Below are 13,780 nucleotides of genomic sequence, written 5' to 3'. Positions count from 1 at the left end.
GCTCTCAGTGTGGTCTTCAATAGTCCATTGTGTCGTTCAACTTTTCCTGAGGCTGGTGCATGATGGGGGATGTGATAGACCCATTCAATGCCATGCTCTTTGGCCCAGGCATCTATGAGGTTGTTCCTGAAGTGCGTCCCATTGTCTGACTCAATTCTTTCTGGGGTGCCATGTCGCCAGAGGACTTTCAAGGCCCTGGATGGTGCTCCGGGCGGTGGCATGAGACACAGGATACGTTTCCAACCAGCCGGTGGTCGTCTCCGCCATTGTGAGCACATGACGTTTGCCTTGGTGAGTCTGTGGCAGTGTGATGTAATCAATCTGCCAGGCCTCTCCGTATTTATATTTCTGCCATCGTCCTCCATACCATATGGGCTTCCACCGTTTGGCTTGTCTGATTGTAGCACGTCTCACACTCATGGACAACCTGTGCAATGGCATCCAAGGTTAAATCTACCCCTCGATCACGAGCCCATTTATAGGTGGCATCTCTGCCTTGATGACCTGAGGTGTCATGGGCCCACCAAGCTAAAAATAACTCCCCCTTGTGTTGCCAGTCTAAATCTATCTGAGCTGCTCCAATCTTTGCAGCCTTGTCCACTTGCTGGTTATGCAGATGTTCTTCAGTGGCCCTGTTCTTAGGAATATGGGCATCTACATGGCGCACTTTCACAACTAGCTTCTCCAGCCGAGCAGTGATGTCTTGCCATATTGGGGCAGCCCAGATGGGTTTGCCCCGTCGTTGCCAGTTGTTCTGCTTCCATTGCTGTAACCACCCCCACACAGCATTTGCTGCCATCCACGAGTCAGTGTAGACATAAAGCCTTGGCCAGTTTTCTCGTTCAGCAATGTCTAAAGCTAACTGGATGGCTTTTACCTCTGCAAACTGGCTCGATTCACCCTCTCCTTCTGCAGCTTCTGAAACTTTGCGTAGGGGGCTCCACACAGCTGCCTTCCACCTCCGATGCTTCCCCATAAGACAACAGGACCCATCGGTGAACAGGACATACCGCTTCTCATCTGGAAGTTCCTCATATGATGGGGCCTCTTCAGCACGGGTTGCCTCCTTTTCTGGTGATATTTCACTGTCTTCACACTCTGGCCAGTTCGTGATCAGTTCCAGAATTCCAGGGCGGCTAGACCTTCTTACACGAGCTCGTTGTGTGATCAGTGTGATCCACTTACTCCATGTAGCATCAGTTGCATGATGTGTAGAGGAGGCCCTCCCTTTGAACATCCAGCCCAGCACTGGCAGTCGGGGTGCTAGGAGAAGTTGTGTTTCTGTGCCGATCACTTCTGATGCAGCTTGAACCCCTTCATATGCTGCCAGTATCTCCTTCTCAGTTGGAGTGTATCGGGCCTCGGATCCTCTGTATCCCCAACCCCAGAATCCAAGGGGTCAGCCTCGACACTCCCCAGGTGCTCTCTGCCAAAGACTCCAAGTAGGGCCATTCTCCCCAGCTGCGGTGTAGAGTACATTTTTAACATCTGGTCCTGTCCGGACTGGCCCAAGCGCCATCGCATGAACTATCTCCTGTTTAATTTGTTCAAAACTTTGTTGCTGTTCAGGACCCCATTCAAAATCATTCTTCTTCCGTGTTACGTGGTAGAGAGGGCGCACAATCATACTGTAATTTGGAATATGCATCCTCCAAAAACCCACAACACCTAGGAAAGCTTGTGTTTCCTTTTTGCTAGTTGGGGGAGACATGGCTGCAATTTTGTTGATCACATCTATTGGGATATGGCGACGTCCATCCTGCCATTTTACTCCTAAAAACTGGATCTCCTGCGCAGGCCCTCTGACCTTACTTCGTTTAATGGCAAAACCAGCCTTCAGAAGAATTTGAATTATCTTCTTTCCCTTCTCAAGAACTTCCTCTGCTGAGTCACCCCACACAACAATGTCATCAATGTATTGCAGGTGTTCTGGGGCCTCACCCTTCTCCAGTGTGGCCTGGATCAGTCCATGGCAGATGGTGGGGCTGTGTTTCCACCCCTGGGGCAGTCGATTCCAGGTATACTGAACCCCTCTCCAAGTGAAAGCGAACTGGGACCTGCACTCTACTGCCAAAAGAATTGAGAAGAATGCATTGGCAATATCAATGGTGGCATACCATTTGGCTGCCTTGGACTCCAGTTCATATTGGAGTTCCAGCATGTCCGGCACAGCTGCGCTCAGCGGCGGCGTGACTTCATTCAGGCCACGATAGTCCACTGTCAGTCTCCACTCTCCACTAGACTTTCGCACTGGCCATATGGGACTGTTAAAGGGTGAGTGAGTTTTGCTGATCACCCCTTGGCTCTCCAGTTGGCGAATCAACTTATGAATGGGAATCACTGAATCTCTGCTGGTGCGATATTGCCGCCGGTGCACTGTTGTGGTTGCAATTGGCACCTGTTATTCTTTGACCATCAGCAACCCCACAACAGAAGGGTCCTCTGAGAGGCCGGGCATGCTTGTTCAATTTCCTGTCTCCACTGCAGCCACACCAAAGGCCCACCGGTACCCTTTTGGGTCCTTAAAATACCCTCTCTTAAGGTAGTCTATGCCCAGGATACACGGGGCTTTTGGGCCTGTTACAATGGGGTGTTTGTGCCACTCATCTCCAGTTAAACTCACTTCAGCTTCTAACAAGGTTAGCTGTTGAGATCCCCCTGTCACTCCAGAAATACAAACAGATTCTGTCCCTTTACAACTTGATGGCATCAGAGTGCATTGTGCTCCAGTATCCACTAAAGCCTTGTACTCTTGTGGGGTTGATGTGCCAGGCCATCGGATCCACACTGTCCAATAAACTCGGTTGTCCCTCTCCTCCACCTGGCTGGAGGCAGGGCCTCCCTAGTACTGGCCATGGCAGTCATTGGATACTTTTTGTAGAAAAGAGCTAGAAGTCCCCTCGAGGGGACTAGAATAGAGCTCAACCCTTCTATTCTGTCTAGGGAGTTGCTCACTGGAAACTGGAGCAGCATCTTTCCAAGAGAAATTGCTCCTTGTAGCGGTTTTTCCCCGTAACTGCCGTGCCCGTGCCCTTAAGGCCAAAGTAGGTTGCCCATGCCACTTGTTCATGTTCTCTCCCTGATCCTGCAGGTAAGACCACAAAGCACCTCATGGTGTCTGCCCTCTATATTCCCTCTCTTGAACAGAGGGACATCTACTAATAGCTGAAGTATGGACTCGGGCAGGTGGAGTGCGGGACATATCTTCTTTGAATTGGTGGAACTCTTTTGACATTTTATCTACAGCCGAGACAACAGCCTGTAGGGAGGAAGACAGACTTTCTTCATATTGCCGAAGTTGAACACCCATTTCCCTCACTGTTTTCCCCTCAGCTTCTTTCCAGGAGATGACTGCCAATGAATTAGCATAAGATGATGGTGCACTTTGCAGAAATCTTCGCCACATAGACTGTGTGCACTGGACCTCATCTGGGTCTGTTGGTAACTGCTCATTATAAATCATTTCCCACACAGCTAACTCCCTCAGGTACTGGATACCTTTGTCCATTGTGGTCCACTTGCCTGGGTGGCATATGATATCTTCTTTGAAGGGGTATCTTTCCCTCAAACCAGACAAAAGTCTTCTCCAGAGGCTGAGGACTTCTGTCTTCCTTCCAATCGCCTTGTCAATGCCGCCATCCCGGGACAGAGAACCCAGCTGCCTGGCTTCCCTGCCCTCCAAGTCCAAGCTGTGGGCCCCATTCTCCCAGCATCGGAGCAGCCAGGCAACAAGGTGCTCGCTTGGGTGGCGACCGTAATCTTTTCGCACTTCTCGCAGTTCGCTCAGGGACAAGTATTGGGTGATTATCTCTGGCACTGGCACTGGCTCTGACTCTTCCTCCCGTTCCCGTGATGACACTGGTTCATCTTCATCCCTCACAAGGCGAACTGATTTTTTTATGTGTTTCTTTTTCTGGACAGGAGCAACTGACACTGCCACAGGTTGATCCTCTGATTCAGGATCAGTGTCTGCTGTTGGAGTTAGGGCAGCAACAGCATCAGTTGCCTCAGTTTGAATAGCCACAGTGGTTGCTAGGGTGGCATTCCTAATCTGTACAAGTAAAAAACTCTTCCAATACCGGTTCATATTCTTCTGTATATCAATCCCTCCATAGCTGCCCAACCTCATAACAGTCTGGAAAACACATTTCGCAACTCTACCCAAGAAAAACACCCTACCTAGAGGACAGAGCAATAAAACCACAATGGCTGGGACATCCCAAGTGCATTCTGAATTGTCAAAAGCTATTGCAGTTAACTTGAATGAGTAAGGGAGGATGGAAAAAATGGAAAAATTACGTCCCTCCATTTTTCCCATGAACTGAGTGTCATTACTGTCACTACATTCTGAAAATAAATGTCCAAGTTGCAGAAATGCCAACCAAGTCATGTACAAGTATTGGCCTAGCTCCATACCCAGTGATACAACCATACCATAAGCCAGTAACAACCAGTATATCAGAACGAGTGCTTTCATCCCTTTTCCAAAGGACATAAACACTATCAGAGAGAATACATAGTGCATATGACAAATTATGGGCCAACAGCAGTTAAGCAAATACATCAACATTGTGACAATTGTTTCAGCCTACTGTGTCTTATTTCAACCCTGCGGGCCCCACGTTGGGTGCCAAATAATGTCGTGGTTTTGCCCAGCCGGGAACAAAGAGCCACGAGGGTGCTCGCTCACTCCTCCCCTCCCGGTGGAGTGGGAAGGGGAACCAGAGAAAAAGGGGAAAACCCGCGTAGGTTGAAATAAGAGCGGTTTAATAGAACAACAATAAGAAGAAACAGGTTCAGGGGGAAAAAGGAACAGTTTTAACAGTAAACGAGGGGAATATACAAAAGGAATGGCGCGTGCCGCGGCTGCTCACCACTCGGGACCCGGCGCGACACACCCCCCCCCAGCAGATTTGCAACACCTGGGACCACACTTCAAAGAAATATATTGGGAGTCCTGGTTGATAATAAACTGAACATAAGCTAGCAATGTGCCCTCATGGCCAACAAGGCCAATAACATCCTGGGATGCATCAAGAAGAGTGTGGCCAGTATGGTACTGATGTCAGTATGGTATCGAATACCTGTTGGCCAGCCCACGTCAGCTGCCATGCTGTGCCCCTTCCTACTTCCTCATCAAAGTTAACTCTATCCTAGCCCAAACCAGGACAATGAGAAGCTGAAAATCACAAATCTGAATTTCTGATAGAATCATAGAATTGTAGGGATTGGAAGGGACCTTTAGAGATCTAGTCCAACCTCCCTGCAGAAGCAGATCAACCTAGATCAGGTCGCATAGGAACATGTCCAGGTGGGTCTTGAAGACCTCCAAGGAAGGAGACTCCACAACCCCCCTGGGCAGCCTGTTCCAGCGCTCCATCACTCTCACAGTAAAATAGTTTTTTCTTATGTTTAAGTGGAATTTTTTGTGTTGCAGCTTAATCTCATGACCCCTTGTCCTGCTGCTAGCTACAATAGAAAAAAGGGATGCCCCAACCTCCTGACACCCACCATTTAGATATTTGTAAATATTAATAAGATCCCCTCAATCTCCTCTTTTCTTGACTAAACAGCCCCAGTTCTTGCAGTCTTTCCTCATAAGGAAGATGTTCTAGTCCCCTGATCAACTTGCTGGCCCTGCGCTGGACTCTCTCCAGAAGTTCTCTGTCCCTCTTGAGCTGAGGAGCCCAGAACTGGACACAGGACTCCAGATGAGGCCTCACCAGGGCAGAGTAGAGGGGGAGCAGAACCTCCCTTGATGTGCTGGCCACACTCTTCTTGATGCATCCCAGGATGTTATTGGCCTTGTTGGCCATGAGGGCACATTGCTAGCTTATGTTCAGTTTATTATCAACCAGGACTCCCAATATATTTCTTTGAAGTGTGGTCCCAGGTGTTGCAAATCTGCTGAGGAAGAAAACTTATCTAAAAATTATTTGACAATGTGCACTGGGGACATGGGCTCATTCCCAAACAATGTCCCACAAAGCACCAAAATTAACAGATATTTATACTCTATTCTTATGTTTTTCTTTGCTATGCAGGTAAAGCCTGCTTATAATTGTTCATTAAATTTGCCCTTTACTGTGATTGGTTATTTGTCAATTTTACACATTGAATCACCCTTATAGATTCGTCTGTTATTACACAAGTTATACATATTCACATACATGTTGAAATCATTTGGCCAACTAACTTAAGTAAGCTATTGATTATCTGTTGTTCTGGACAAGAAAGGCACAAGGGTTTCAGAACAGTGAGCAGCTTAATGGTTGTAGTGGTTCTGCCTGGGCCAGGTTTTTTTGGTAGCAGGAGGAGCTACAGGGGTAGCTTCTTCAAAGATCTGCCAGAAGCTTCCTCTGTAGTTCATAGGGTTAGGGCCAGTCAATTCTAAGATGGACCCTGCACATGACCCAGGCCTAGCCAATTAGTGATGGAGGTAATGCCTCTGTAAATAACATATTTGAGAAGTTGTTGCACAGTTGCTAAATGGCAGCAGCAACAGGGAGTGAGAATGTGAAAACATCTCTGCAGACACCAAGGTCAGTGGAGAAGGAGGGGGAGGAGGGATGCTAAGGCCCTGGAAGAAAGACTCCCCTGTGATACGTGGTGAGGACCACTGTGAAACGAGTTGTCCCTCTGCAGTCCATGGAGGACCACCGGGAAACAGAGACTCACTCGCAGCCCGTGGAGGACGCCACATCGAAGAGGGTGGATACCTGAAGGATGCAGTGACTTCGTGGGAAGCCTACCCTGGAGCAAGTTCCTGGCAGGACCTGGGATTCCGTGGGGAGAGAGGAGCCCACACCAGAGAGCAGGCTTGCTGTCAGGACTTGTGATCCTGTGAGGGATTCATGCTGGAGCAGTCTGTTCCTGAAGGCAGTGTGTGAAGAGCTGCTCCCGTGGGAGGCCCCATGCTGGAGCAGTTAACTTCCATCTGTAATAAACTGGCCACAACTCCCATCCCCTGCGCTGCTGGGGGGGAAGGAAGGGAAGTCCCAGGAAGAGAGGGGGGTGAGGGGAGGTGTTTTAAGATTTGATTTTATTTCTCATCTCCCTGCTCTTATTGTTCCTTTAATAAATATTTTCTTCTTTCCTCAGTTGAGTCTGTTTTGCCTGTGATGCTAATTGCTTAGAGATCTCTTCATCCTTATCTCAACTCACAAGCCATTTGTTATATTTCTCTCACTCTCCTGTCCAGTTTGGGAAGGGGGAGTGATTTTATGACTTGGTGGACACTGGGCTAAACCACCACAATGGTTAATAACAAAAGCTTTTTCTTCCTTGGAAGCAGTTACTCCCAATATTGTTCTTGGATGTTTTATGGCTTGCAAGTGCTTAGTTCTGAATAGTTCACCTTGTTATCACTCTCATTCCCATGGTGCCTGATTTCTCATGCATGTTCTTCCCTTTGGGAGAGGCTTCACAAAGGATGCCTAGTTTTGGTTATTTACTAACTTAATTTAAAGATAAATATTTGATAAAATCGCTTAAATGTTCGTGCTCTTATAACACAGATGGATCTCACAGGATCAGTGCAGTGGTTTGCCCTGGCAGTTTCAAGGTTTGTTCTTAATGGGAGAAGTCACACTGAGTTGATGATTTCTATGACACAAGGACCTTTAATAACTGTAATTTTATAGGGCAAGATGAAATATACCTGTCTCACAAGGGCACTGGAATCTCTGCGAATGGTCAACTTGATTAAGAGGGATTTAAACTGAAGGACTTGGAGGGGTGAGTTGTGGTACAAAATGGCAAAGTATGTGCCATCCTATCCAACGGGGAAGCGTGTTAGGGCAGAAAAAGCAAAGATGAATGCACCTTAGGCCCACACCCAGATGAGAAGCAGAAGGCTGACCACTCTGAGGGAGTGTCAAATAAGGGAGGATCCTCTTGCATCCATTCAGGGAAACCTGTGTGCGTGAGTAAGTCCCTGCATTGCCTGTACACCAACACACGCAGCCTGGGGAATAAGCAGGAGGAACTGGAGATGTGGGTGCGGATGCAGGGCCATGATCTCATTGCAATTACAGACACGTAGTAGGACAAGCTCCCATGACTGGAGCACAGTGATGAATGGCTATGTGCTATTTGGGAAAGACAGACCAAAGAGGTGAGGGGGTGGAATTGCTCTCTATGTGAGAGAGCAATTAGACCGCAGTGAGCTCTGCCTGGGTGAGAATGAGGGGCGAGTTGAGTACTTAAGGGTAAAAATTAAGGGGCAGGGTAATGTGGGTGATACTATTGTGGGAGTTCACTACAGGCCATCTGATCAGGAACAGGAAGTGCAGGAGGCCTACAAACAGCTGAGAGCTGCCTCACAATTTCAATCCCTGGTTCCCATGGGGGACTTCAACCACCCTGATATTTGCTGGCAAAGCCACTCAGCCAAGCACCCACAGTCTAGGAGGTTTCTATACAATTTTGATTACAACTTCCTATCATAACTGGTCAAGGAGCCAACAAGGAGAGGTATGCTACTGGACTTTCTGCTAACAAATAAAGAAGGTCTGTTTGGGGATGTGAGGATTGGAGACAACCTTGGCTGCAGTGACCATGAGATGACAGAGTTCAAGATCCTATGTGGAAGAAGCAGGACACCAAGCAAGGTCATGACCCTGGACTTCAGGAGAGGTGACTTTGGCTTCTTCAAAGACCTACTTGGAGGGATCTCATGGATGAACAAAGAACTACTGCAATTACTCAAGGTGAAGAAAGAAATGTACGTAATGTGGAAAAAGGGCCTAGAAGAGTATAGGAACATTGTCAGAGCATGTAGGGATGAAATCAGGAATGTCAAAGCCATTTTGGAATCAAACTTGGTAAGGGAAGTACAGGAAAACCAGAAGGGCTTTTACAAGTACATCAGCAGCAAAAAGAAGGAGGAGAATGTGAATCTACTGATGAACAAGGAGGGTGCCCTGGTGACATAGGATGCAGAGAAGATAGAGCTACTGAATGCCTTATTTGCTTCAGTCTTCACTGCCAAGGCTGCCCCTTGGAAAGCATAGTCCCTGAAGGATAGTAGAATAGTCTGGAAAATGGAAGACTTTCACTTGGTGGATGGGGATGAGGTTAGAGACCCCATCTTTGGGATGTGATGGGATGCACCCACAAGTGCTGAGGGAGCAAGCTGATGTTATTGCTAAGCCACTTTATATCATTTTTGAACATTCATGGAGGACAGGTGAGGTGCCTGAGGACTGGAGAAAGGCCAATGTCACTCCAGTCTTCAAAAAAGGCAAGAAGGAGGGTCTGGAAAACTACAGGCCAGTCAGCCTCACCTCCATCCCTGGAAAGGTGATGGAACAGCATCCTGGATGCCATCTCTAAACACAAGAAGAAAAAGATAGTAATCAGGGGGAGTCGACATGGATTCACCAAGGAGAAATCATGCTTGACCAACCTGATAAAACTTCTATGAGAGTATAACTGGCTGGCTAGATGAGGGGAGAGCAGCGGATGTCATCTACCTTGACTTCAGCAAGGCTTTTGACACTGTCTCCCATAACATCCTCATCAGAAAGCTCAGGCAGTGTGGCTTGGATGAGTGGACAGTGAGGATGAGGGAGATCAATAGCTTGCTGAATGACAGAGCCCAGAGTGTGGTGATCAATGGCACAGAATCGAGTTGGAGGCCTGTGGCCAGTGGAGTTCCACAGGGATTGATTTTGGGGCCAGTCTTGTTCAACATCTTCATCAACGACCTGGATGAGGGGACAGAGTGTACCCTCAGCAAGATCGCTGATGACACCAAACTGGGAGGACTGGCTGATTCCCCAGAAGGCTGTGCTGCCAGTCAGCGGGATCTTGACCGGCTTGAGAGTTGGGCAGAGAGGAAGCTCAGGAGGTTCAACAAGGACAAGTGCAGAGTCTTGCACCTGTGGAAGAACAACCCCATGCACCAACCATGGGGGTTGACCTGCTGGAGAACAGCTCTGCAGAGAGAGACCTAGGAGTGCTGGTTGATAACAAACTAAACATGAGCCAGCAGTATGCGGCAACATATGGTGACCCCGACGTGATCAGCGGAACGCAGGACGTCCGCGGCCATGGCACAGTTGGAACAGGTGATTAAGGTACTCAAGGCGGTGGTGCCTGAGATGGGCGAGCGGATTAATCGCATGGCTGCGTGCATCCTATGGATGCGGAGGCAGGGTGTGGTACAGGCACCCACAAAGTTATTAAATGTACAGAATTGGACGGCGGTGGAGGAGATGTTACAGGCTGCCTTAGTGGGGACCAAGGGGATGGATCAGTATCTTAAAGCAGGGGGGAGATTAAGAAGACTCTGTCTAGGGCAGCAGAGGAGAAACAGTTCTGGTTGTCAGCGCAGGAAGCTATCCGGGGGGAGGGGCAGAAAGCGCAGACAGAGGAGAGAGTTTGTAGTGATAAAGAAACTCAAAGGAGTGTGGAAGTCGAGAATCTGGGGGCTCAGATGGTCCCTCACTGTGTGGGGATGCGGAATGTGATAAACTTGACAGCTGTGAGAAATATTGATGTTGCTTTTGCAGAATTAGAAGGAAATTAAGACAAGGAATTTCGACTGTTATCTGCCTCTGTGTAATGTAAATCAGTGGACTGACCATGACTGCTGTCTGCCTCTGTATAATGTAAATCAGTGTACTGACCATAATACTGTTATCTGTTTGTTTGTAATGTTAACTAGAGTTTTAAATCTCGGGACTGTGGGGAATAGGTGATAATATACAAAAACCAGACATCCCCTGAGGGGATTGTAGGCACCTTGAGAAGTTGTAAACCTTGGAGTACCTAATCAATGGGGAAACGAGGGAGGGACCTTGCGGCCGGGATAGCCGAATATTGTACCTGTCAGGTGTGCCTACTAGCTAGGACACCCGCTCTTGCAAGAACGCTTAATAAAAGTGCTTCACTGCAGAGTCTGACCTGAGTCTTTCGAGAGAAAGCTTGTTTTGTTTCTCACACAGCGAAGAGGAGAGTGAGGGGTGTGGCCCCGGAGCAGAGCCCCCACGGGAGGGCTGCTTCCCAGTCGAGCCCCGCCAGCCGGGTTACCCCTGGGACGAGTTGTCGAGGATGCGGACGGGAAATGCCGAGCGGGCGGAGTCGGGCGAGGGTGCGGTGCAGGATGATTTGAGGAGAGTGGGGGGGGCGCGACCCCGTGTTAGACTGAGCACCATCGGGCACGCGAGGGGAGACAAAGAAAAAGAAAACGCAGGAAAGAGTAATACCCACTGCGCCGCCGGGGACGGCGCTGCCGGCAGGGGAGAAAAATCAGCTGCGCCATGACTCACCAAAGATGGCGCCTGAAGAGAGTGAGGGAGGGAGAAAGGAGAAAAACCAGCTGCGTCACGACTTACCAAAGATGGCGCCTGAAGGAAATGGGGGCGGAAGAAAGGAGGAGTAATAGCTGCGTCACTGGCCACCAAAGATGACGCCTAGAGGAGGACTGAACACGGGGAGGTGGCCGGACATCGCTGCTGATGGGAGGTGGAGAGTGACAGCTTTGTTTGCTTTTGCTTCGCATCTCGCGCGCGCGGCTCTGCTGCTTCTGTATTAAACTGCTTTTAATAGAGAGCGAGCCCGACCCCCGCCGAGACCAGTAGCAGCCCGGCACGGAGTGAGCCAGACCCCCCCTCTTCTTCCATCCGTGGCCGCCGCCGCGCAGCCGCTTCCCGCGCCCGTTAAGTTTCTCCGCAGTGCCCCCCCCACCCCGCGCGCCGACACCGCCGACTACGGACCACTGGGCTCATCCTTTCCATCCTCAATCCGTTGCCTCAAGGAAGCTAAAAACTGTTGGCCGTGATGTCATGCATTTTGCTATAAGTGTGATGATGAATAGTGGTTTTCTTACAGTGGAAACTTTCTAAGGTGTTTTAGGTGTCAGGAATAGAACTTGGATGAACAGAACATTTTGGCATTGAGAAGTCAGTGACACAGTAAAAAAAAAAAAGAGTGAAGAAGGTTTGTGGGGAGTAGTTTGTGTTTTGGACTCATTGGTAAAGGATTTTTTTTTTTTTTATCAGGAGTAAAAATTGGATTTTGGTCTAGTCTTGTGCCTATACAGTTACCAAAGGGAATTTTTCTGATTTGTGACCAGGCATGGCCTGGAATACCCTTGAGATCACAAGGAGGACCGTGCAGTTTGGGACGACTGAAAATCTTGATGCCTAATCACACAATGATTTGGAAACATTGTCATCCAAAACGATTTGTGCATGCATTTACTAGCGAATGTGATGACCATGATGTTACCCTTTGGTCTCCCTCAGCAATAATAGCAACTAGTATATTTGCTCCAGGTGTAGGAGTATCTGCTTTATTAACTCAGCTACGCAAAGTAGGATGCTGGCTTAGCAAACAATCAAACCTCAATAACATTAGAAGGCTTGATTAGTGATGTAAGTAGTATTAGATATGCAACCTTGCAAAATAGAGCTGCTATAGATTTTTTACTTTTAGCACAAGTGTAATAATTTTGTTTGTCAGCTGTGCTTTTTTTTTCAGTGTATAAAAAGAAGCTTACCAGGTATGAGTTGCTCAAAAAGAAAAAGGGGGAATTGTGGAGGAATTTCTGTCTGAAAGAAGCCACGGCTTAGTAACAGTGAACAACCCATGCTTTGAGAACTAATGTGCAGATTGTCCTTGAGCCATTCTCGACTGTGAGAAAAGAAGAAGAAAGAATGCCTACATGGTAAACAAGCTCGAGCAAGGAGGAGACTGAAGCAGTATGTGAAACTGCAAGGCTTATAGCAGAAAAGCGCAGCTAGCTTTTAGAGAAAGGACCAATTAGAAGTAGTGTAAACATACTAGCTTTGCTGCTGATTATAAAAGTCTGATGCTTGTTAGTAAAATTTGAGTTATGACCTAAAAAAAAAAATTGCCTCAGATTCGAGGAAAGGCTGTAGGAACTGGGGCTGTTTAGTCTAGAGAAGAGAAGACTGAGAGGAGATCTTATTAACATTTATGAATATCTAAATGATGGGTGTCGGGAGGTTAAGACCTTCTTTTTCTGTTGTAGCCAGCAACAGTACAAAGAGTGGTGGGATGAAGCTGGAACACAGAGGGTTCCACTTAAATATAAAAAAAAAAGAAATCACAAAAACCAAATAAAAAAAACCCCAAAACAACACAACTATTTTACTGTGAAGGTGACGGAGCAGTAGAGCAGGCTGCCTGGGGGAGGTTGTGGAGCCGGTAGCAGCAAAAGGAGGTGCCCAGGCACTGGAAGAGATTCCCCTGTGATCTGTGGTGCAGGCCATGGTGAGGCAGGCTGTCCCTCTGCAGTCCATGGAGGACCACCAGGAAGCAGAGATCCAGTCGCAGCCCATGGAGTACCCCACGCCAGAGTGGGTGGATGCCTGAAGGAGGGTGTGACTCCTTGGGAAACTCACACTGGAGCAAGTTCCTGGCAAGACCTGGGAGCCTGTGGGGATAGAGGAGCCCATGCCAGAGCAGGTTTTCTGTCAGGACTTGTGATCTTGTAAGGGACTCATGTTGGAGCAGTCTGTCTCTGAAAGACTGTTCTTCTCATGGATGACCCATGTTGGGACAGGGTGTGAAGAGCTGCATCTATGGGAGGCCCCATGCTGGAGCAGTTTGTGAAGAACTGTAGACCATCGGAAGGACCCACGTTGTAGAAGTTTGTGAAGGATTGTCACCCATGGGAGAGACCCCCCACTGTAGCAGTAGGAAGTGTGAGAAGACTCTCCCCTGAGAAGTAGCAGTGAATTCCATCTGTAATTAACTGGCCGAAACCCCCATTCCCCATCCCCCTGCACCACTGGGATGGTGGGGG

The sequence above is a fragment of the Colius striatus genome, chromosome W, assembly GCF_028858725.1.
Source record: "Colius striatus isolate bColStr4 chromosome W, bColStr4.1.hap1, whole genome shotgun sequence".
NCBI lineage: Eukaryota > Metazoa > Chordata > Aves > Coliiformes > Coliidae > Colius > Colius striatus.
This window is presented reverse-complemented; position numbering follows the sequence as displayed.